This window comes from Neoarius graeffei, chromosome 15 (assembly GCF_027579695.1).
Source record: "Neoarius graeffei isolate fNeoGra1 chromosome 15, fNeoGra1.pri, whole genome shotgun sequence".
Lineage (NCBI taxonomy): Eukaryota > Metazoa > Chordata > Actinopteri > Siluriformes > Ariidae > Neoarius > Neoarius graeffei.
This window is the reverse complement of record NC_083583.1, coordinates 62,493,427-62,519,795: the sequence shown is the minus strand read 5'-3', so window position 1 is coordinate 62,519,795 and position 26,369 is coordinate 62,493,427. Positions and strand designations below refer to the sequence as shown.

At 46.5% G+C, this 26,369-nt stretch overlaps 1 pseudogene; it reads right to left on the bottom strand.

The window, feature by feature from the left end:
- Positions 1-25,189, bottom strand: part of LOC132899046 (oxysterol-binding protein 2-like) — a 28,241-nt pseudogene extending 3,052 nt beyond the window's left edge.
- Between the last annotated feature and the right edge of the window lie 1,180 nt (positions 25,190-26,369).

The window sequence follows — 26,369 nt, the reverse complement described above, 5'->3', positions numbered from 1 at the left end:
GGCTGGTGCCTATGGCCTCAGGAGGCTCTCTCTCTCTGTCCTCAGCTCTTACTCTTTTCCCCTTGTGCCTCACTCTTTTTTGTTATTTTGAACACAATCTTACATACTGACCTTTTCATTTGCATCCACTCACGCATAACCCCACTCCTGCACTTTACCCCTAGACACGTTTTTTTGTTTAAATAAATTTCTTAAAACTTATTTTTGTTGTCGTCTTCCTCATTATGTGATGGTAAATGAGCCTGCCATTACAAAATTATATTCAGAATTATATTGCAAGTATATAATGTCATGCACTTCTGATCATTTTATGTTAAAGTGCACTGTAAATGAATAGTTTAATTAAAATTAAATGAGTTTTGTTATTTTCTATTAAGCTGGAGAAATATGCTTACCTAGCAGCACTATGAGATTTTCTAGAGCTGAGAAGGCACTCCTTCCATGCAATTTGGGATACTACCAATTTAGTTTGACCCTATTTATATTCTAACTTTTGTGCAATCTGTTTTAAAGTGCATGTCTTATCATTATTCCAGAGTGATAGTTCTTTCTCCTTGATTTCTCTTTTAAGTGGGTGTGGCAGCGGGGGCATGGTCAAGCGTTGGTCTGTGAATGGAGGGCGGAGTCAGGGAAGGTAAGTGGTAGTATCACTGTACCTGATATGAATTAATCTGTGTTTGTGTGTCTCCTCCAGGGGCCGCGCCCTATAAAAGGAGAGGGCGAGCAGGGTAAGGGAGCTCTCTTCTGACCAGAAATGTGTGTGTGAGAGAGTGAGTGAGCTGAAAGGCTATATATACAGTGGGGCAAAAAAGTATTTAGTCAGTCACCAATTGTGCAAGTTCTCCCACTTAAAAAGATGAGAGAGGCCTGTAATTTTCATCATAGGTACACTTCAACTATGAGAGACAAAATGAGAAAAAAAAAATCCAGAAAATCACATTGTCTGATTTTTAAAGAATTTATTTGCAAATTATGGTGGAAAATAAGTATTTGGTCAATAACAAAAGTTCATCTCAATACTTTGTTATATACCCTTTGTTGGCAATGACAGAAGTCAAACGTTTTCTGTAAGTCTTCACAAGGTTTTCACACACTGTTGCTGGTATTTTGGCCCATTCCTCCATGCAGATCTCCTCTAGAGCAGTGATGTTTTGGGGCGGTCACTGGGCAACACGGACTTTTAACTCCCTCCAAAGATTTTCTATGGGGTTGAGATCTGGAGACTGGCTAGGCCACTCCAGGACCTTGAAATGCCTCTTACGAAGCCACTCCTTCGTTGCCCGGGTGGTGTGTTTGGGATCATTGTCATGCTGAAAGACCCAGCCACGTTTCATCTTCAATGCCCTTGCTGATGGAAGGAGGTTTTCACTCAAAATCTCACGATACATGGCCCCATTCATTCTTTCCTTTACATGGATCAGTCGTCCTGGTCCCTTTGCAGAAAAACAGACCCAAAGCATGATGTTTCCACCCCCATGCTTCACAGTAGGTATGGTGTTCTTTGGATGCAACTCAGCATTCTTTCTCCTCCAAACACGACAAGTTGATCTTTCGATTACGTTCATTATGTCTTATATTGAATATTGTTAGTTTTTTTTTTCTTTTTTATCAGACATCTAATTTTTTAGGTTTGTTTACCTGACATGTTTCGACGTACGACTGTCGTCTTCCTCAGAGTGTCACCGGATGTTATTGGTGACGCATCTTTTATCAGCTGATGTTTCTGAAGGCGTGGCCTTCCTGTCTGGATTGACAGGTCGGTCATGCCTTCTACTGTCAGTTCGTCCCCTGCAAGATGGCACTCCAGGTATGGGAGAGCATGTATGCTCCCTCATCTCAGTTGATGGTCCTCGGGCTTCGCTTACGGATCTCTATGGCCTCTCTGATCCAGCGCTGATGTTTATTATCTTCTGTGCGGATGACTCTGGCATTCCCCCAGTCCATAACATGATTTTCCCTTTTGCAATGATTTGTTATGGCTGACTTATAATTTTCAATATAAAATTTACACGGGGCGGCACGGTGGTGTAGTGGTTAGCGCTGTCGCCTCACAGCAAGAAGGTCCTGGGTTCGAGCCCCGGGGCCGGCGAGGGCCTTTCTGTGTGGAGTTTGCATGTTCTCCCCGTGTCCGCGTGGGTTTCCTCCGGGTGCTCCGGTTTCCCCCACAGTCCAAAGACATGCAGGTTAGGTTAACTGGTCACTCTAAATTGACCGTAGGTGTGAGTGTGAATGGTTGTCTGTGTCTATGTGTCAGCCCTGTGATGACCTGGCGACTTGTCCAGGGTGTACCCCGCCTTTCGCCCGTAGTCAGCTGGGATAGGCTCCAGCTTGCCTGCGACCCTGTAGAAGGATAAAGCGGCTAGAGATAATGAGATGAGATGAGAAAATTTACACATGAAGAGGAAACGGAGCAGTCAATAGCATTTTTGGACTTAAAAATACATCACACAGAAGAGGGGGATATCAAAATAAAAGTACACAGGAAACCCACACACACCGACCAATATTTAAACTGGACTTCCGAACACCCCATAATGCACAAAATATCAGTAGTTAGAACATTACATGAACGCGCAGCAATAATTACAGATGCACAGGACAAAGAACAGGAAGAACAACATATACAACACGCACTGAAGGCATGTCAATATCCACAATGGGCAATATCCAAAGGGGAGGAACAGGTCAAAAACAATAAAACACAGAAGAAAGAGAAAAAACAAACCAACAAACAAGAACACAGGGGAGTAGTGACATTACCATACATCAGAGGAATAACGGAACGCATTCAAAGAGCAATGAGGAAATACAACATTAACACACCTGTCAAACCACACACAACTCTCCGTCAGATCCTGGTTCATCCCAAAGACAGAATACATCCGGACAACAGATGCAACACCATATATGAGATTCCATGCCAATTATGCAATAAAACTTACATCGGGGAGACAGGAAGGAGTTTCAACACAAGAAAAAATGAACATAAGAAAGAGTGCGAAAAGGAGACAGCTACAAGACAAACCCGAACAATAAAAGAAAAGGCACAACAGGAAAATTATAAGTCAGCCATAACAGATCATTGCAAAAGGGAAAATCATGTTATGGACTAGGGGAATGCCAGAGTCATCCGCACAGAAGATAATAAACATCAGCGCTGGATCAGGGAGGCCATAGAGATCCGTAAGCGAAGCCCGAGGACCATCAGCCGAGATGAGGGAGCATACATGCTCTCCCATACCTGGAGTGCCATCTTGCAGGGGACGAACTGACAGTAGAAGGCGTGACCGACCTGTCAATCCAGACAGGAAGGCCACGCCTTCGGAAACATCAGCCGATAAAAGATGCGTCACCAATAACATCCGGTGACACTCTGAGGAAGACGACAGTCGTACGTCGAAACATGTCAGGTAAACAAACCTAAAAAATTAGATGTCTGATAAAAAAGAAAAAAAAACTAACATGACAGGTTGAGTTTTTACCAAAAAGTTCTATTTTGGTTTCATCTGACCATATGACATTCTCCCAATCCTCTTCTGGATCATCCAAATGCTCTCTAGCAAACTTCAGACGGGCCTGGACATGTACTGGCTTAAGCAGGGGGACACGTCTGGCACTGCAGGATTTGAGTCCCTGGTGGCGTAGTGTGTTACTGATGGTAGCCTTTGTTACTTTGGTCCCAGCTCTCTGCAGGTCATTCACTAGGTCCCCCCGTGTGGTTCTGGGATTTTTGCTCACCGTTCTTGTGATCATTTTGACCCCACGGGGTGAGATCTTGTGTGGAGCCCCAGATCGAGGGAGATTATCAGTGGTCTTGTATGTCTTCCATTTTCTAATAATTGCTCCCACAGTTGATTTCTTCACACCAAGCTGCTTACCTATTGCAGATTCAGTCTTCCCAGCCTGGTGCAGGTCTACAATTTTGTTTCTGGTGTCCTTTGACAGCTCTTTGGTCTTGGCCATAGTGGAGTTTGGAGTGTGGCTGTTTGAGGTTGTGGACAGGTGTCTTTTATACTGATAACGAGTTCAAACAGGTGCCATTAATACAGGTAACGAGTGGAGGACAGAGGAGCCTCTTAAAGAAGTTGTTACAGGTCTCTGAGAGCCAGAAATCTTGCTTGTTTGTAGGTGACCAAATACTTATTTTACCGAGGAATTTACCAATTAATTCATTAAAAATCCTACAATGTGATTTCCTGGGGGGCGGCACGGTGGTGTAGTGGTTAGCGCTGTCGCCTCACAGCAAGAAGGTCCTGGGTTCGAGCCCCGGGGCCGGCGAGGGCCTTTCTGTGCGGAGTTTGCATGTTCTCCCCGTGTCCGCGTGGGTTTCCTCCGGGTGCTCCGGTTTCCCCCACAGTCCAAAGACATGCAGGTTAGGTTAACTGGTGACTCTAAATTGACCGTAGGTGTGAATGTGAGTGTGAATGGTTGTCTGTGTCTATGTGTCAGCCCTGTGATGACCTGGCGACTTGTCCAGGGTGTACCCCGCCTTTCGCCCGTAGTCAGCTGAGATAGGCTCCAGCTTGCCTGCGACCCTGTAGAAGGATAAAGCGGCTAGAGATAATGTGATGTGTGTGTGATGTGATTTCCTGGATTCTTTCCCCCCATTCTGTCTCTCATAGTTGAAGTGTACCTATGATGAAAATTACAGGCCTCTCTCATCTTTTTAATTGGGAGAACTTACACAGTTGGTGGCTGACTAAATACTTTTTTGCCCCACTGTATATCTTTAAAAATAGAGAGTTTGTGAGAACTCAGTTCTGGCCTGTCGTGCTTCTGTGCTCCACCCACCTGCTCTGATTCTACAGTGGTGCTGAAATATTGCGAAGAGGCACTGCTTCCGGATATTGTGTTGCATAGTCCACCAGAACTAAAATAAAGCGATATCCTCGTGCTGACCAATCTAATGGCCCGACGAGATCCATCCCAATTCTTTTGAATGGGGTCTCAATTAATGGCAGAGGGCACAAAGGCGCTTTTGGAATGGCCACGGGGTTTACTAACTGGCATTCGCGACATGCCGTACACCACCTGCGGACATCGCCGCGAATCCCTGGCCAAAAGAACCGGGCCATTATTTGGGCTAGTGTCTTATCCTGCCCCAAGTGTCCGGCCATGGGATTAATGTGAGCTGCCTGGAATATGAATTCCTGGCAGCTCTTTGGGATTAAAAGCTGGGCTATTGGTTCCTTAGTCTGAGTGTCCTGTGTCACTCGGCATAATCTATCTTTAATAATGGAGAAATAGGGGAAGGATGGTGTGGCATTTGGCTGGAGAGTTTGACCATTGATTACTCTCACTTGGTCAAATGCATGCCGCAGAGTCTCGCCTTGCGACTGCTCTAACGGGAAATCCGCAAGGGAATCCCCGAGAGAGGGAGGAGGAGCCGGCTGCTCCTCACTCTGATGCTGTGATGACATAGACAGCTCCGTGACAGCCGCTCCCACCAATGCCACTCTGGGACCTCCCCTCGCTAAACTATGGCAGGCCCCACTCTTCGCTAGATGCGCCATTAATTCCCCAAATCCCGGCCAATCAGTCCCCAGAATTATCGAGTGGGTAAGGTGAGGATTAACCACCGCCTTTACTCTAAATTTTTCCCCTCGAAATAGAATGTGGACTGACACTAAAGGGTAGTTGTGAACATCCCCGTGCACACAACACCTTCAATTGTTCTCTCCCCACTGTCTCATCTTGCACCAGGTGGATTGAGGTCTAATTACAGCCGGAGTCCACCAAAGCCTGATACGTATCCCCTTGGATACTCAGCGGTATGCGATATGCTCCGGCCTGATCGAGGGTGGTTCCTGGCGCATCGGGCATCCGGACCACCGTGCCCACCTCCATCGCCGAGCACTGATGCTGGAGGTGCCCCGGTTCCCCACAGTGCCAGCATACCGGCCCAGGCTCTCCCTCTGCACTGGTGTTCCGGACATCACTCACCTGAGGGGGAGAAGACACAGACAAGGAAGTAGGATACAGGAGGGCACTGCGGGTGCGGCGGGCCGGCTGGGGTGGAGCCGGCCCCCGCCTCCGCGGTGGGGGAATGGGGTGAGGATGGGGAGCAGAGGGAGAGAGAGAAGAGAGGGGAGGAGAGGAGACAGCCCCATGGAGTCCTCCCCCTTCAAGGACCTGGAACACCTGAGGGCCGTCCTTAGGTTGCTGAGGCGAGCAGGTCTCGCAGCCAACCTGAAGAAGTGTGCGATTGGGCTGGTGGAATTACGGTATCTGGGTTTCCACTTGGGCAATGGGCAGGTGCATCCCCAAATTCACAAGACAGCAGTGATTGCGGTCTGCCCGAGGCCCAAGACCAAAAAGGGGGTGAGACAGTTCCTGGGGCTGGCTGGCTACTATCGTAGGTTTATACCTAATTATTCGGATGTCACCAGCCCACGGACTGATCTCACTAAAAAGGGAGAACCAGATCCAGTCCAGTGGACGGAGCAATGCCAGCGGGCTTTCTCTGAGGTAAAGGCTGCACTGTGTGGGGGGCCACTGTTACACTCCCCTGACTTTTCTCTCCCCTTTATTTTGCAGACAGACATGTCGGACAGAGGGCTGGGGGTTGTTCTGTCCCAGGAGGTGGAGGGGGAGGAACGTCCTGTGCTGTACATCAGCCAGAAGCTGTCAGTGCACGAGGGCAGGTACAGCACGATAGAGAATGAATGCCTCGCCATTAAGTGGGCGGTCCTCGCCCTCCGCTACTACCTGCTGGGGTGCCCTTTCACCCTCTGTTCAGACCACGTGCCCCTGCAGTGGCTCCACCGCATGAAGGATGCCAATGCACGGATCACCCGTTGGTATCTTGTAACGGAGTTATTAATTTGTGCAGTTAAATCCTGCATAAATGGGATTTATTTTCTATTAATGTGGTTGGTTTGTTTTCTTTATAATAATTACACACGTATTGATATTACTTTTGTTTTCATGCACATCTCGGGGCGTTTCCGTTTTGTAGCCTTTTGTCCCTCCTGGCTTCCCATCTTCCGTCTCCCACCTTTATACGCCCCTGCATCCCTCAACTCTTCCCTGTTTGTTTAACCTGCTGGGAAGAGGTATGTTGTTCCCTAAACACACTATAATTAATCTATAATATCATATTGTTGTTAAGCCATCGATGTTATATGAAACCATAATCCTGTACTTTAATCATCCCTTTAGTCACCCCTTGATGTATTGTCATGTAGTTTATATAGTCATGAGGTCCGTGGCTTAGCTGTGGTTGTTAGCGTTTAGCATTTCCTTTTATTTTTTTACTTTGCCAGGAGTGGGCGAGAGGGCTTCCGGAACCCCGCTGATGCATTTGTTTGTATGTATATCCAGGTGTGTAATTACTTGTGGTTTCGATGTTGATCAGAAAATCTGATGTTAGTCAAAAGTCCGCTAGCATAAAGAGCTAACCGGCAAACGGAATGCTAAGCACCGCTTAGCTTAAAATGCTAATGCTAATATATAAGTTTGTTATAAAATACATTGCCATTTTTTTTTTTTTTTTAATTTGAAGATGTTGATCACCCCTCCTAGAACTGCCACCTTATTGTGGTGGAGGGGTTTGTGTGCTTGAATGATCCTAGGAGCTATGTTGTCGGGGGCATTATGCCCCTGGTAGGGTTTCCCAAGGCAGACAGGTCCTAGGTGACAGGCCAGACCAAGAGCAGTTCACCAAAAACCCCCTATGGAGAAAAAATCCAGGACCGTGACGTCGCCCGGTAGGACGCAGCCGGGGCCCCACCCTGGAGCCAGGCCCGGGGTTGGGGCTCGTATGCGAGCGCTTGGTGGCCGGGTCTTTGCCCATGGGGCCCAGCCGGGCTCAGCCCGAAGAGGTGACGTGGGCCCGACCTCCTGTGGGTTCACCACCCACAGAGGTAGCAGTAGGGGTTTGGTGCAATGTGGATTGGGTGGCAGTCGAAGGCAGGGGCCTCGACGACCTGATCCCCGGACACAGCGGCTGGCTGTTGGGACATGGAATGTCACTTCGCTGGGGGGGAAGGAGCCTGAGCTTGTGCGGGAGGTTGAGAGGTACCGGCTAGAGATAGTCGGGCTCACCTCCACGCATAGCTTGGGCTCTGGAACCCAGCTCCTCGAGAGGGGCTGGACTTTCCACTTCTCTGGAGTCACCCGTGGTGAGCGGCGGCGGGCTGGTGTGGGCTTGCTTATAGCTCCCCAGCTCAGCCGCCATGTGTTGGAGTTTACCCCAGTGAACGAGAGGGTCGCCTCTCTGCGCCTTCGGATTGGGGAGAGGGCTCTTGCTGTTGTTTGTGCCTACGGGCCAAATAGCAGTATAGAGTATCCGGCCTTCTTGGAGTCCCTGGGAGAGGTACTGAGGGGTGCTCAGACTGGGGACTCCATTGTGCTACTGGGGGACTTCAATGCTCACGTGGGCGACGACAGTGACACCTGGAGGGGCGTGGTTGGGAGGAACGGCCTCCCCGATCTGAACCCGAGTGGTGTTTTGTTATTGGACTTCTGTGCTAGTCACGGTTTGTCCATAACGAACACCATGTTCGAGCATAGGGGTGTCCATAAGTGCACGTGGCACCAGGACACCTTAGGTCGGAGGTCGATGATCGACTTTGTAGTTGTTTCATCTGATCTCCGGCCCTATGTCTTGGACACTCGGGTGAAGAGAGGGGCTGAGCTGTCAACTGATCACCACCTGGTGGTGAGTTGGATCCGCTAGTGGAGGAGGAAGCTGGACAGACCTGGCAGGCCCAAACGTATGGTGAGGGTCTGCTGGGAACGTCTGGCCGAGCACTCTGTTGGGGAGGTCTTTAACTCCCACCTCCAGGAGAGCTTTTCCCAGCTTCCGAGGGAGACGGGGGACATTGAGTCTGAGTGGACCATGTTCTCTACCTCCATTGTGGATGCAGCTGTTCGGAGCTGTGGCCGCAAGGTCTCCGGTGCCTGTCGTGGCGGCAATCCCCGAACCCGGTGGTGGACACCAGAAGTAAGGGATGCCATCAAGCTGAAGAAGGAGTCCTATCGGGCCATGTTGACCTCCGGGACTCCTGAGGCAGCCGACGGGTATCGGCAGGCCAGGCGTGCTGCAGCTCGGGCAGTTGCGGAGGCAAAAACTCGGAACTGGGAGGAGTTCGGGGAGGCCATGGAGAAGGACTATCGGTCGGCCTCGAAGAAATTCTGGCAAACTGTCCGGCGCCTCAGGAGGGGGAAGCAGTACTCTGCCAACACTGTTTACAGTGCGGGTGGGGAGCTGTTGACCTCGACTGGGGACATTGTCGGGCGGTGGAAGGAATACTTTGAGGATCTCCTCAATCCCACCGTCATGTCTTCCACTGAGGAGACTGAGGCTGATGACTCAGAGGTGGACTCGTCCATTACCCAAGCCGAAGTCACTGAGGTGGTTTGCAAGCTCCTCGGTGGCAAGGCACCGGGGGTGGATGAGATCCGCCCTGAGTATCTCAAGTCTCTGGATGTTGTGGGGCTGTCTTGGTTGACACGCCTCTGCAGCATCGCGTGGCGGTCGGGGACAGTGCCTCTGGAGTGGCAGACTGGGGTGGTGGTCCCTCTTTTTAAGAAAGGGGACCGGAGAGTGTGCTCCAATTATAGGGGAATCACACTTCTCAGCCTCCCAGGGAAAGTTTACTCCAGGGTACTGGAGAGGAGAATTCGACCGATAGTCGAACCTCGGATCCAGGAGGAACAATGCGGTTTTCGTCCTGGTCGCGGAACACTGGACCAGCTCTATACCCTTCATAGGGTGCTCGAGGGTTCATGGGAGTTTGCCCAACCAGTCCACATGTGCTTTGTGGATCTGGAGAAGGCATTCGACCGTGTCCCCCGTGGTATTCTGTGGGGGGTGCTTCGGGAGTATGGGGTTCGGGGCTCTTTGCTAAGGGCTGTCCGGTCCCTGTACGAACGGAGCAGGAGTCTGGTTCGCATTGCCGGCAGTAAGTCAGACCTGTTCCCAGTGCATGTTGGACTCCGGCAGGGCTGCCCTTTGTCACCGGTTCTGTTCATAATTTTTATGGACAGAATTTCTAGGCGCAGCCAGGGGCCGGAAGGAATCCTGTTTGGGAACCACAGGATTTCATCTCTGCTTTTTGCGGATGATGTTGTCCTGTTGGCTTCTTCAAACCAGGACCTTCAGCATGCACTGGGGCGGTTTGCAGTCGAGTGTGAAGCGGCTGGGATGAGAATCAGCACCTCCAAGTCCGAGGCCATGGTTCTCGACCGGAAAAGGGTGGCTTGCCCTCTCCAGGTTGGTGGAGAAGTCCTGCCTCAAGTGGAGGAGTTTAAGTATCTCGGGATCTTGTTCACGAGTGAGGGAAGGATGGAGCGTGAGATCGACAGGCGGATCGGTGCAGCCTCCGCAGTGATGCGGTCGCTTTACCGGTCCGTCGTGGTGAAGAAGGAGCTGAGCCAAAAGGCGAAGCTCTCAATTTACCGGTCGATCTACGTTCCGACTCTCACCTATGGTCATGAGCTTTGGGTAATGACAGAAAGAACAAGATCGCGGATACAAGCGGCTGAAATGAGTTTCCTTCGCAGGGTGGCTGGGCGCTCCCTTAGAGATAGGGTGAGAAGCACAGTCACTCGGGAGGAGCTCGGAGTAGAGCCGCTGCTCCTCCACATCGAGAGGAACCAGCTGAGGTGGCTCGGGCATCTTTTTCGGATGCCTCCTGGACGCCTCCCTGGGGAGGTGTTCCAGGCATGTCCCCCCGGGAGGAGGCCCCGGGGAAGACCCAGGACACGCTGGAGGGACTATGTCTCTCGGCTGGCCTGGGAACGCCTCGGTGTTCTTCCCAAGGAGCTGGCCGAGGTGTCTGGGGAAAGGGAAGTTTGGGCTTCCATGCTTAGACTGCTGCCTCCGCGACCCGGTCCCGGATAAGCGGAAGAAGATGAGACGAGACGAGAAGATGTTGATCAGTTATGCCAAAATATGTAACCCCTTGCCTGTTTGTTTAACCTGCTGGGAAGAGGAGTGGGCGAGAGGGCTTCCGGAACCCTGCTGATGCATTTGTTTGTATGTATATCCAGAGACCTCAGTAAACTGTAATGATGGCAGCCCTCCGTGCATGGACATTCCATTCTTTCTACAACACAACACAACGCAGAGACAGAACCCAACAGTAACATCTGGCACTCCAGCCATTTAAATTCGAGGCGGTCCACAGGCTGGGGGCGCAGATGATCATGGCGGATTTCCTCTCCCGCCAAGGTGGGGGGAGTCAGCTGCAGGCCAGACGGCTCCCCGGCCTGAGTCAGGTGGTGAGGGTATGTGGCAGTGGGGGCATGGTCAAGCGTCGGTCTCTGAATGGAGGGCGGAGTTAGGGAAGGTAAGTGGTAGTATCACTGCACCTGATGTGAATTAACCTGTGTTTGTGTGTCTCTTCCAGGGACCGCGCCCTATAAAAGGAGAGAGAGAGCAGAGAAAGAGAGCTCTCTCCTGACCAGAAATGTGTGTGTGAGTGAGCTGAAAAGATATATATATATATATATATATATATATATATATATATATATATATATAGTCATCTCATCTCATTATCTCTAGCCGCTTTATCCTTCTACAGGGTCGCAGGCAAGCTGGAGCCTATCCCAGCTGACTACGGGCGAAAGGCGGGGTACACCCTGGACAAGTCGCCAGGTCATCACAGGGCTGACACATAGACACAGACAACCATTCACACTCACACCTACGGTCAATTTAGAGTGACCAGTTAACCTAACCTGCATGTCTTTGGACTGTGGGGGAAACCGGAGCACCCGGAGGAAACCCACGCGGACACGGGGAGAACATGCAAACTCCACACAGAAAGGCCCTCGCCGGCCCCAGGGCTCAAACCCAGGACCTTATTGCTGTGAGGCGACAGCGCTAACCACTACACCACCGTGCCGCCCTATATATATATATATATATATATATATATATATATATATATATATATATATATTTAAAAATAAAGAGTTTGTGAGAAAGTTCTGGCCTGCTGTGCTTCTGTGCTCCACCCACCTGCTCTGATTCTACAGTGGGATTGGACTCAGATGAGCATCTAAGGAACTGCAGGCCAAGTTCTCCGAAGGTAAGGTCTGTTTATGATTCCACCATGGGGGGGAGGAATCAGTGAGAGAGTTGCAAGGCAAAAGTCTATGCTCAACATGAGGAACATAAAAATTAATTTCACTTTTGCAAAAAACAAACAAAAAAAAAAACCCCTTGATGACCCCCAAGCCTTTTGGGATGATGTTCTGAGGACTGATGAATCACAGATAGCACTTGGAAAACATGGGCTCCCTTACATCTGGTGTAAAGCTAACACCTAATAAGGAACATAATAAAGCTAACATATTCTATATTAAGAATTTTATACCAGCAGTCAAACATGGTGGTGGTAGTGTGATGGTATGGGGATCCTTTTTGCTTTACAACCTGGGTGACTTGATGAAACCATGAATTCTGCTGTCTACCAGAAAATCCAGAAAGAGAAATCCAATCATCCACCCTGAGTTGTAGCCGAGGCTCAACTGACTTCTGGAGCAAAAAAAGGATCTGGCGCACAAGAGAAAGTTAAGTCCCCCAAGTCTTCTGAATAGCTCAAAAGAAGCAAAATTAAGGTTTTAGAGCAGTCTACTTAAACACCTGACTTGAACTCCATTTAGAGATCTTAAAGGAAATATGCAGAACCATGGCCTCACTTTTTGTTTATAAATGCCTTGAGACCTCAAGAATGGCATAGGAATAGTTTTAAGCATTAACAATAAATCCAATATAGTCATTTTTACTATTTAAATGATTCATATAGGTAGCGGTCTGAGTGAATAACCTTGACATCTGTGACGTCACAGCAGGAAGTCTATCGGTCTCATCGCCATTTTTACTATACTAAAACAAAGCTAACTGCAACTTCCATCCTCCATTTTGAGCTAATTTATCTCCATGCCACATCGATGTGTTGCTGGCAGGTGCAGCAATATGACAGAAGGTGGATTTATGTTGCATTCATGACCCAAGAATGTTCCAGCTGCAAAGATTTTAATGCGTTTTGTGAGAAATTCACAGGCACGTTTTACTGATGACTCATAGGAAACCTCTGATCTGTTGAGGACCGTTGGCTATAAGACTGTATTGAAAGAGGGTGTAGTACCAACAATTAAAGGAAAAGAAAACTACAAGAAAAGGAAAGCAAGTTCAGTTGCACCAGTTCTCCTGGAGTGTGAGCCAAGCAGTAATGGCGGAGTACTCCGTATGGAGAAAATGGAGAATGAGTGGACCAGTCATCAGATTTCTCCACTGGATATGCTTGCTTCAGCAGCAATATCTCACCCTTACGTGGAAGAAGCAAATGAATGAAGAACTGAATGAACAACTGAAAGTCAGATTGTTTCAAAACAATTGGCCACAAGATCGGCCTTCAAGAAGCGAGAACACAGACGGGTAAGATGCGACTCTCATTTGGTTACATAAGAGCAACAACAACACACATTGTTTACCTGCATTTAGATTAATACGTGTAATTTGTATTGTGTATTTAAGTTCCCAGTAAAAGATTATTTAATTTGCTTCAGAATGTGATTGTCTCAATTCATCTAATTATTTAATTAGCCTTTTATGTTTTATCAGTGAAAATGCATGAATGTACATGTATGTTGTTAATATAAGTTATAACACCTACAGTATCCTTTTTTAATGAGAGTCACATGAGACTGTCATATCAATTCCATCCAATTCTCTAGATGATTTTGTTCTCTGGCTTTATTTCGTAAGGTGGGGGCCTCTGTGGCCAACATGTTACTCTCGGATTCACTTTCCAATGGTTCGAACTGATACGGTTCTATGTGTATAGCAGTAGCATGTACACACACTCCAATTTCAGGACTATCACAGTCAGATATATTACTATCTGAGAAATCCAAAGAATCTCCAATAAATCCGAACAAAGAGGCCATTGCAACCACTCTCACGTGCCGAGTCTGGCTTTGGTCTATAGCTGTCAAAGGCCTCAGCCTTACAACTGGTTACCGCTGTGACGTCACTCACTCAGGGCTGGCTGGCTCAGCAGGGCAGCTCGAATGCCAACTTTGCAGTAAATTTTAACTCTCAAATATTTTTTTTTATTCCCATTTATGCAGCATACAAGAGTCAAGGATGGAGATACTATCCACTCAGAAATGTATTTAAAAATAAAGGTTCTGCGTATCTCCTTTAAATAGGAAGCTAATGCTCAAAAGTCCTCTAATGTGGCTGAATTAAAGCAATTCTGCAGCTCTGCAAATAAGGGTGAGGCAATTTCCTCCACAGCAATGTGGAAAAACTGATCTACAGTTCTTGGAAGCACTTGGTTGCAGTTGTCGTTACTAAATGTGACAACCTGTTATTAAGTTTAGGGGACAATTGCTTTTGCCCATGGGTAATATAGCTGTTGCCTTCCTGTTTTCCTTCAGTAAATGAAATGATCAAATACAAAAATGTATTTTGGGTTTTCTGTTCTCCTTTTCATAGCACTGTACATATTTATTTGCACACTTCATAAAAATGAGCACAAATTATTAATTCAGTTTCTGTACCACTTATCTGTCATGGGTCACTGATTAGCTGGAGCCAATCCCAGCTGACATCGGGTGAGAGATGGGGTACACCCTGGACAGGTCACCAGTCTATCACAGCTCTAACATAGAGAGACAGACAGCCATTCACACTCGCATCAATGGGTAATTTAGAGTAGCCAGTTGACCTAATTCACATGTCTTTGACTGTGGGAGGAAACTCACATAGGCACAGGGAGAACATGCAACCTCTGTGCAGAAAGGTGCAAGGCTTGAACCCAAAACCGTCTTGCTGTGAGGTGACAGTGCTAACCACTGCACCACCATTCCATTCAGATCATTGAAATGATTCATGTCAGGTACCTTTTTTTTTTTTTTTTTTTTAGTAACTCTAGAGGTCTGTTTGAGGCTATTAATAATAGCCTTATGTTACCATGCTCATGTCTGATATCACATGCTCAAGTGACATTCAGTTTATCTAAGGCATGGAGACAGTTTGTGTTTCATGAACTGAAGAGAGTTGTTCTGATTCTCTTTTGGACCTAGATCATGTTGTCATGGACTGTAGCAGGAAAGAGGAGCACCCAGAGGAAACCCACACAAGCATGAGGAGAATGTACAAAGTCCACACAGAAAGGCCCTGGTCAACCAGCAGGTTCAAACCCAGAACCTACTTGCTGTGAGGTAACCATGCTAACAACTACACTAACATACCACCCCAGCACAAATTAAAAATTGAATAAACAAATAAATACTCATGCAACTGTTAAATATCAGAAGAATGATTCCATATTTTCTGTTCATTGAGATCATAGCCAATTGTGACATTTTAAAGTGGTAAATTTCTTAGCATGCACAACACAGGAAGAACAGTGCTTTCTAAACCTGGCACAGGAAATTCCTCTACACTGAACATTTAGGGTCTTCCCTGCTTCTAACATACCTGAATCAAATTTAAAATGTGACTGAACAACAATAAGTACCTTGTTCGCGTATTTATTAATTAATTAATAAAACACTCTGTGTGTGTGTGTGTGTGTGTGTGTGTATATATATATATATATATATATATCCTTCTCACCCCCGGGGGGGGGGGTGGTATCCATGTCATCCTCAAGCTCGGGTCCTCTACCAGAGGCCTGGGAGTTTGAGGGTTCTGCGCAGTATCTTCGATGTTCCTAGGACTACGCTCTTCTGGACTGAGGCTTCAGATGTTGTTCCTGGGATTTGCTGGAGCCACTCTCCCAGTTTGGGGGTTACTGCCCCAAGTGCCCACACTACCACGGGGACCACGCAGCCCTTGACCTTCCACATCCGCTCCAGCTGCTCTTTCAACCCTTGATACTTCTCAAGTTTCTCATGTTCCTTCTTCCTGATGTTGGCGTCAGCTGGGATCGCCACATCTATCACCACCACCCTCTTCTGCTCTTTGTCCACCACCACTATGTCCGGTTGGTTAGCCAGGATCTGTTTGTCAGTCTGGAAGCTGAAGTCCCACAGAACCTTGGCCCTGTTGTTCTCAGCCACCTTCTGTGGTATGGCCCATTGGGACTTGGGTACTTCTATTCCATACTGGTTGCAGATGTTCCTGTATACTATCCCAGCCACTTGGTTGTGCATCTCCATGTACGCTGATCCAGCTAGCATCTTACACCCTGCTACTATGTGCTGGACTGTTTCAGGGGCTTCTTTGCACAGTCTGCATCTTAGGTCTGATCTACTCTGGTAGATCCTGGCCTCTATGGCTCTTGTGCTTATGGCCTGTTCTTGTGCTGCCATGATTAGTGCCTCTGTGCTGTCTGTCAGTCCTGCATTATCCAGCCCACTGGTAGGATTTCTTGATATCAGCCACTTCCTCTATCTGACGGTGGTACATGCCATGTAGGGGTTTGTCCCTCCAGGTTGTCTGTTCCTCCTCCTCCTCTGCACTCTCATCAGGGTTCTGCTGCCTGAGACATTCACTTAGCAGTTCATCCTTTGGGGCCATCTTTCTGATGTATTCTCGGATTTTCGATGTTTCATCCTGGACTGTGGTCTTGATGCTCACTAGCCCTCGGCCTCCCTCTTTCCGCTTAGTGTATAGTCTCAGGGTGCTGGACTTGGGGTGGAACCCTCCATGCATGGTGAGGAGCTTTCTAGTCTTGATATCTGTGGCTTCTATCTCCTCCTTTGGCCAGTTTATGATACAAGCGGGGTATCTGATGACTGGTAGCGCATACATGTTGATGGCTCGGACCTTGTTCTTACCATTCAGCTGACTTTTCAGGACCTGCCTTACTCTCTGGAGGTATTTGGCTGTGGTTGACTTCCTTGTGGCCTCTTCATGGTTTCCATTAGCCTGTGGGATGCCAAGGTACTTGTAGCTGTCTTGGATATCACCTATGTTGCCCTCTGGTAGGTCAATCCCCTCAGTCCAGATCATCTTGCCTCTCTTTGAGACCATCTGGCCACACTTGTCCAATCCGAATGACATCCCTATGTCATCGCTGTAGATCCGGGTGGTGTGGATCAGCGAGTCTATTTCTCGCTCATTCTTGGCATACAGCTTGATGTCATCCATGTAGAGCAGGTGGCTGATTGTTGCCCCACTACGGAATCGGTACCCGTAGCTGCTCTTCGTGATGATCTGACTGAGGGGGTTCAGGCCTATGCAGAACAGCAGTGGTGATAGCGCATCTCCTTGGTATATGCCGCACTTGATGTTGACTTGGGCAATGGGTTTTGAGTTGGCTTCTAGGGTTGTCTTCCACATTTCCATTGAGTTCTGGATGAAGGGCCTTAGGTTCCTGTTGATCTTATACAGTTCCAGACATTCCAGTATCCATGTGTGTGGCATTGAGTCGTAGGCTTTCTTGTAGTCAATCCAGGCAGTGCACAGGTTGGTCTGTCTCTTCTTACAGTCTCAGGCGACTGTTCTATCGACCAGTAGCTGGTGCTTGGCTCCTCTGGTGTTTCTGCCAATTCCTTTCTGTGCCTCGCTCATGTATTGAGCCACATGCTTACTCATTTTTGCCGCAATGATGCCTGACAAGGCCTTCCATGTTGTGCAGAGACAGGTAATTGGCCGGTAGTTGGATGGGATGGGTCCCTTCTGGGGGTCCTTCATGATTAGGACTGTCCTGCCTTGGGTTAGCCATTCTGGGTGGGTCTCATCCCTCAGCAGCTGGTTCATCTGTGCTGCTAGGCGTTCATGGAGTGCAGTTAGCTTCTTCAGCCAGTACGTATGGATCATATCGGGGCCTGGTGCTGTCCAGCTCTTCATCTTTGACACTCTTTCTTGGACGTCTGCCATTGAGATGGTTACTGGTTCTTGTTCTGGGAGGTTGCTGTGGTCAGCTCTTAGGTCCACTAACCATTGTTGTGCTTTCTTTCCTTTCTTTCCCATATGTCTTTCCAGTATTTTTCCACCTCAGCTCTGACCGGTGGGTCTGACCGGTTGTTGTTCCCCCTGCCACTGAGAGTACACCTTGGCTGGTTCAGTGGAGAACAGCTTGTTTATCCTTGGTGTATCTCTTCAACCGGGTGGCCAGAGCTGTTAGTCACTGTTTGGCAGTTTCGAGTGCCTCTGGAGAGTGAGTTGTACTTCCTGGGTGCCCCTTTATTCACCATGTTCCCTTTAGTTCAGCTAGCTGCCTTTATCTCTTCCATGGTGGATACTGTTTGTTATGTCCCGAGCCCACCTTGTGTCCAAGCATCTCCATGATTACTGTTGCTGTACTGTGTCTCAGTGATGGTTCTTGTGGAGATTGTCTTCATTGCATTCACTAGTAGATCTTCTGAAGGTACTTGGCAACTCAGCTTCGGTATTCGTCTGGGGCTCCAGGTTTCCAGTTGGGTCACGATCTTCCTTCTCAGGTCAGCAGCGCTTGTGTTGAGGCTGTTGGGGCTTGGTACCCAATCTCTGGTTGTGGGGATGATGATGACATCTCCCCGCTGACCTGTCTTCCTGGCTCCCCCTTACGTAGCATCGTTGTTGTATTTCATTAATCTCTAGTTGTGATAGATAATCTCTAGTTTCGATTACGGATGTTGGAACACTGGGCTAATAGCTGTTTATTTGTTAGCCTTGATTGTGGGTTTCGAAGTATCCAATGGTCCCACATTCGCTGCATTTATCCCCTCTCTCTGGGATTGCTTGTATAGTAGCATTCCAGCAAATCCGTATTTTCTGTCCTTGTCCATCAGTGTCTTGTTCCAGTAGCCCATTTCTCATCAGTTTGCCCTGGTTCCCTAGCAACTGACGCAGACCTTGTTGACCCGGGCAACGTCTGAGCCGGTATGACTCTATCAGTTATGTCTTCACTCATTCCTGAGGTAGGCTGATATATCATGAGGGGTCTTGCCTAAGGACCCTTACTGGATGATGTTTTGAATCCCAACCGGGATTCGAACCCCGATCTCCCGCGTCATAGTCAGTGAGTATTACCACTGTACTATCCAGCTAATATATAATGATTATATAATGTATATATGTCTTGTCCAGAATTATAGGATGCTGTAAACCATCAGCACACCAAGGTGGACAATAATTGAATAATCATGAGTAATCAGCTGCTACAGATTCGCTTGTCCTGCTTCATTGTTAAAGTTTTAATTTCTGAGCTGACAAACTTTAGATTTGCAAACAATATGAGCTCAGCTGAAAGAATGTCTGGGAAAAAAGCAACCCGAGATCAAACTAAAGGTGCAGACTTCAAAACCACATATTGAGTACTGTTCTTAGGTTTTATTATGCCTTTCTTGCATCTACCTACAACTATGTTGGCAGAAAGACTCACAATCAGATGATTGGAAAATGCAAAATAGCAGTTCTTATTGTATCTTTATTACTTTGTAGTCTAACACATCAGCTTTGAAATTAAAGTCTATGAGGTTAAAGTACTGAATGCCATTGAATTTGAAGATACTGTCCCTGAAACATGAGGCAGTGTACAGAAAAGCATATAGTTCTGATACTTCAATATTGATGGAAATAGATGAAAAGACCACATTGTGCACTCCTCATTGTTCCATTTCAAATCTAATATAGAGGCAAAACAATTAAAAAAAACATTATATCACATTCACTTACTTACCAGCTGCATAGTAACTCTAAATTAAAGTTCCTACACATGAGAAAATGTATAAAACATGAGAGAATATATAAAATGTGGCGCGGTTTCCTCAGAACGCTACATTAGGAGACCAGGGAGAAATTCAGCTGTGAGCCCTTTGATTCTCCTGTCTGAAGCTTGTTTACTATTGTAGCTGATGGAGGAGAAAACCAAACAAATAAATCAGAAAACTGCAGTTGGTACAGAAGATAAAGGAGAAAGAGAGAGAGACAGACAGAGAGAGGGAGAGAGAGCCTTGGGGTGTCCATCCTGTTTACCTGCTCCTGCTTTATTTCAAGCCTGAAGTCACAGAAAAAAAGCCCTTCATGCAGAATGCAAGCAGGAAAAAATCGTACTGAATATTAAATGGTGAAGTAGGATATCATTTATGAAAGCATTACATCAAGCCTGATTTCGGATTTCTTTTGCTGACACACCATGTGAGAAACTGGAGGTTCTTTACAAAGGAGAAAAGAAATTGCCATAGTCAATTTAAAATGAGTGGAATACTAGACTAAGGACAGAAAAGTAATAAGGGGGAAAGAAGCACTCTGTACAACAGGCTATATTACACCAGAATCAGATATAGCCATGTCAGAACTGCATGCATGGAGGTTGCTGTTTGTTCGGGAATGCTCACTGCTTTGCAGTTGGCTCCAGTGGCAATCTTTATAGTTCCAGTGGGAAAATGTTCATGTAACTGTTACACAAAGCATTTAAAAACATTAGCTTGAGTGTTATCATGTTCAAAAATAACCTTTGTATTACAAGCTACTATTTTGGGTATTACTCCATGGAATGTTTTAATAATCAAATATAATAAAATATAATATCATAGAATAGTTTCAAATATCATGAAAGTGATGCTTTTGGATAACATGGCAAGGGATTTCATAGAAAAGAATCAAATACATAACCACTTAAGTAGTGCCATAAACATATTCAGATTTAAAATAATTGCTGGATTTATTTATTTACTTCATTTACTTATTTTTTTCACATATCCAGAAAAAATGTAGATAGTCATTTAAGGAATAATACACAATTATTTATCTTCTACAGTGGTATAGCAGGTCAGAACTGTAGTTTGTATAAAACAGTCTGACCACATCTCTGTGTTCCTCTACCCAGCTTACAAGGCCCTTCTCAAACAAGCCCCCCCAGTGAGTAAAACTGTTAAAGTTTGGAATGAAGAGACTGATCTAGTGCTCCAGGACTGCTTCAGTTCTACAAACTGGGATGTGTTTAAGACTGCTGCTTTGAGAGAAGACTGTTCTGTGGATTTAGAGGAATATGCATCTGTGGTCACCAGCTACATCAGTACGTGTATTAATGACATTGTCCCCACCAAGCACTGCAAAATATCCTAACCAAAAACCTTGGATTAACAGTGAAGTACGCTCCATGCTACATGCACGCTCCACCACTTTTGCCTCTGGCGACGCAGATGGATATAAAAAGGCCAGATATGACCTATGCAGATCCATCAGGGAAGCCAAGAGGCAGTACAGACTGAAGTTGGAAGGTTATTACAACACCTCAGACTCCAGATGCATGTGGCAGGGCCTGCAACACATCACCAATTTCCAGCAGAAGAACAGCAGGGTCACAGCCAACCACAACACATCACCAGATGAGCTGAACGAGTTCTATGCTCACTTCGACACCCTCAACACCAACCAACACAGAGGGATTCTACCAACAGAGGCAGCACAGAGCTCTTCACCTATTGTGACCATAACCGAGATGAGCAAGGTCTTCAGGAGGACTAACCCCCGAAAGGTAGCCGGCCCTGACAACATCCCCGGCTGTACTTTGAGGGCCTGCTCCACACAGTTAGCAGAGGTCTTCACAGACATTTTCAACCTGTCCCTGTCCATGTCTTCTGCGCCCACATGCTTCAAGACCACCACCATAGTGCCCCTCCCAAAGAAAAACAATATAACATGCCTGAATGACTATCGCCCAATTGCACTCACTTCAGTTGTAATGAAGTGTTTTGAGAGGGTAGTCATGTCATACATCAAAAAGGGCATCCCAGACACAATGGACCCCCTTCAATTTGCATATCGTCAGAACCGTTCAACTGATGATGCCGTCAATCCAGCCATCCACACAGCCTTGTCACACCTGGAACACAGGGACACCTATGTTCGAATGCTGTTTGTGGACTACAGTTCAGCCTTCAACACGTCATCCCCAGCAGACTGACAGAGAAGCTCTCCACCCTTGGACTGACATCCTCCCTCTGCTGCTGGGTCCTGGACTTTCTTACAAACAGACCCCAGGCTATCAGAGTCGGTACCAGAACATCCAGCACCAAGACAGTGAGCACAGGGACCCCCCAAGGCTGTGTGCTCAGTCCACTCCTGTACACCCTCTTCACCTACGACTGCACCCCCACCCAGAGCAACACTTCCATCATCAAGTTCGCTGACGACACCACTGTCATTGGGCTGATCACCGGCGGAGATGAGAGCGCCTACAGGGAGGAGGTGGCTCAGCTGGTCTCCTGGTGCCAGGAAAATAACATCTCCTTGAATGCTGAGAAGACCAAGGAGATGATTATTGACCCGAGGAAGAGGAGGAGAGACCAGCACGCCTCGCTGCACATCAACAGGACACAGGTGGAGAGGGTGAAAACATTTAAATTCCCCGGAACTCACATCAGTGAGGATCTCACCTGGACACACAACACACAGCAGACCATCAAGAAGGCTCAACAGAGACTCTTCTTCCTGAGGAAGCTGAGGAAATTTGGACTGTCCACCAAACTCCTCAGCAACTTCTACAGGTGCACAGTGGAGAGTGTCGTGACAAATTCCATCACTGTGTGGTACGGGAACTGCACAACTCAGGACAGAAAGGCTCTCCAGCGTGTCATTAAAATGGCACAGTTCATCTGTGGAGCTGTCCTCCCCCCACTACAGGACATTTACAACACCCGGGTCACAAAAAGGGCACAGAGCATCATCAGGGACCAAACACACCCACAACACAGACTATTCACGCTCCTACCATCTGGCAGACGCTACAGGAGTGTGAAAGCAAGGACTGACAAACAGTTTTTACCCCCAGGCCATCAGGCTTTTTGAACCACAGATTATAATCACCATCTACCTCTATATTTCCATTAGGATTTGAACCACGGATTATATTAGCAATTTTGCACAAGACATTGCACAGTATATCTACCTCTGTTTGCACATTGTTTGTTTGCCTCTCCTTTTTTTTTTAAATGTTATCTTCATTTTTCACTCTACCTTTATATTTTGCATTCCATATGCACTTTATATTTTATATTTCATATTTTATATATATATATATTTCTTTTTATATTGGTAAGCGTAGTTTGGTCGGGCAGTTGCAAAATAAGAATTTCATTACCCAATAATAAACCGCTGTGTCTGTTATCGTGTATATGACAAATAAAAAATCTTGACTCTTGAATACATGAGTACCATTACATCTGTTTGTTCATTCTTATGTTTCCGAGTTAGTTCATTCATTTTATTTCTCAGTATGTTTTAGGAATTATTTTTTTTCTGAAAATGCTTTGTTTTTAATATGCAATTTAATATGTGAAATCTAACTGTCTGATACACAAAATATGCCATAACACCCAGAAGTTGTGGATTAGTTGTGCTCATAGATGGCATATTTCAAATATCAGACAGATTTAACATGAAATTGTACACACACACACACAGGTGAAAGGGTTTTTTTTCCAGTAATAAGCACTGACAAATATATTTGAAATATGCATAACACACAATATTGATTGGTAGAATGGTTCTCTTGACATTTAGACATGTATACAATATTGATTTACAGTTCAATATTAATCCCCTCAACTTCTTTGAAACATACAGTAAGTACTCACATGTCAAATCAATAGTTATTTTAGAAGTAGAAACACCTGAGTCCAAAAAGAAAATTATCTCTCCTTTTTGACTGAACACATCTATATTTTGAAAATTTTATTTTAATATCCTTCGCATTTGGTGGAAGAACATAGTTACACTTGTCTATTGGATGAAGTTACTCTCAAATATTGCCTTGGAGTAATTATTAAAATAATACATGAAAATTGACAGAATTACTGCAAAGTAATTGTGAGTACAAACATCAATACTTTATTACAATGGTTCCTTTTCCGCTTCAAGGAATTTATTGAGTCAGTCAACCAGACCAACTGAAAACTGAGGGCCTAAATAAACAACTCAACATGTGAGTCATAAAAATGGGATGTTGTGGTGGGGTTTGGACTCACACATTGACACAGTTTTCTATCTGTTGCATGCAGATAGAAAACTGCTGAGGATGTGCAGCATGAGAGCTGTGTGTGTGTGTGACACATACAATAAGGATTATGCTACTTTCAGTATAACTGTCTTTTCTTTGTACACATGCCACATTGTGTATTTGCTGCCAAAAAGCTTTATTTTTGTCTCATCTCACCATATAACCCAGTTCCATGCAAAGGTCTAGTAGTGCCCAGCGAACTCTAGGCTCTTACTTTTGTTCCTAGATTTGTACTGAGATGAAAGTCTGTTTTGTTTTTTCTCCCCCTGGTGTGACTTCCAAAAATGTTGCATCTAATTATAGATTTGGAGACTCTGAGACCCTAAAGCTCTACCATTTTCTATAAATCTCCAGTCATTATCCTTGGAGAATTTATTGCCTCTCCCTCCAACCATCCTACTCACTATGTATGGACAAAATAAAATTTTATTGTCATCCAGTCAGATTTATTACAGCTTCAATTATTTTATGGTTCTTAATTATCGTCCTGACAGTGGATATGGGCATTATTTTCCAACATTTAGATCTATCTATCTATCTATCTATCTATCTATCTATCTATCTATCTATCTATCTATCTATCTATCTATCTATCTGAACACAGACACAGAACCCACATTTTCAGTGTAATGTGAACGTGATATTTAATGGAGAATTAGGGCAGGAGTAGGGAGACTGTAGAGAGAGTGAATGGTGCATTTAGTGCAGTCTGTGCAAGTGATGGAGAGCCCAAACTGGACTAGGGTGAAGTTGCAGGTAGGGGCTGGCTGCGCAGGAGACTTTTGGTGATCCAGAGGCTCTGGAAGTGGGGGACATTCACCAATGAACTGTGCAGGGTGCTAAAAGTTTGAGTTTGAGAGGACGGGGGTGGTGGTGAAGGCCTTCTTCAGGTCCTGGAATGCCTGCTCCATCTGACCTGTCCACTTTATCTTGTCAGGGTCCCCCTTCTTGGTCAGGTTTGAGAGGGGAAAAGCTAAAGAAGAGAAGTTGGACATGAATCTGTGGTAATACCTGGCTAATCCCAAGAAGACACCTGGAGCTTGGTGGTGGGCTGGGAGTAGTTCTGCATGGCATCTATCTTTTTCCCAGCTGATAAAGTAACCCAGGTGCTGTACCTTGGTCAGCCCCTCATGGTATTTCTGGGGGTTGGCAGTTAGGCCAGTCTTCCTCAGCTTCCCTAGGATGAACTTGAGGTGGTGCAGGTGCTCGGTCCTGGTGGACGAATGGATGATGTCAATGAGGTATGCAAGAGCAAAGTCATGGTGGGCATGCAGCATAATGTCCATGAGGCATTGGAATGTCATGGGCACCCCATGGAGGCCAGAGGGGAGGACATGGTACTGCTGGTGGCCTGGCACAGTGGTAAATGTGGTTTTTGGCTGGGCCCCAGGCATCAGGGCCACCCGCTAGTAGTCCAGTGTTGAAATGAAATGGGCCCTCCCCAGTATGTCAACCAGGTCACCACCCGGGGCATGGGGTCTGAGTCTGAGAATGTGTTAAGCTTCCTGGAGTAATCGCAGAACCTCAGACTTCCATCAGGCTTGGGCTGGACCAGAGGCTGGTGGACTCCTTGATGATGCCAGCCCATTGCATTCAAGCCACCTCATCCTTGATCACATGATGGCAAGCCTCTGGGATGTGATGGGGTGTTGCGAGATCATCATCTCGGGGGGTCTTGACGTTGTGTTGGATCAGGTGGGTCTCCTCTGGTTCTGCTGTGAAGACATCCTGGAACTGATTGAGCAGTTGCCCTAGTTCTTGGCACTGGTGGCTGGAGAGGTCTTCTCCCTGGAGGACCAGGGTACACCAGGATGGATCTGTGAACAAGAATGTGTGGGCTGAGAGAAGTGTCAGTGATTCAATCAATCATTTCAGGAGGCTAATATGGTAGGTTTCAGTGTCTTTTTGCTTACCTGGCTGTTGCAGGAGTTTCAGAGCCTGGGCCCATTCCTCTTTGGGCCAACCCTCCCGATACACTATCTGTTCAAATGTCTATAAGTAGGCTTCCATATTGTCTGCTGGAGTGAGCTTGTGGAGCAGACAGAAGGCCTCTTGACAGGGGTCTGGGAGGTGGCCTGGGAGAGGAGAGGCTGTGGCTTGTTGCTGCAGCAGCTGCTGGGAGGCGACTTGGAGGCCCTTTGCAAGTTCTTGTGTCAGCTGTTGTTGTGAGAGACTACACTCACTGGTCACTTTATTAGGTACATGCATACACTTGCTGTTTTATGCAGTAATCTAATCAGTCAATTGCTTGACAGCAGCACGATGCAGACACATTTTTGTTTTAGCCAGCATTAACTTTTTAACTCTTCCTGTTTAATATATCCCACCAATTCACAGGTGCTATTGTAATGAGACAATGTTATTCACTTCCCCTCTCAGTGGTCATATTATTGTGACTGATCAGTGTGATGTGTAAGATAAGAAAGATAAGCTGACATACAGTTTAGAAAAAGATACGTGTGTGTG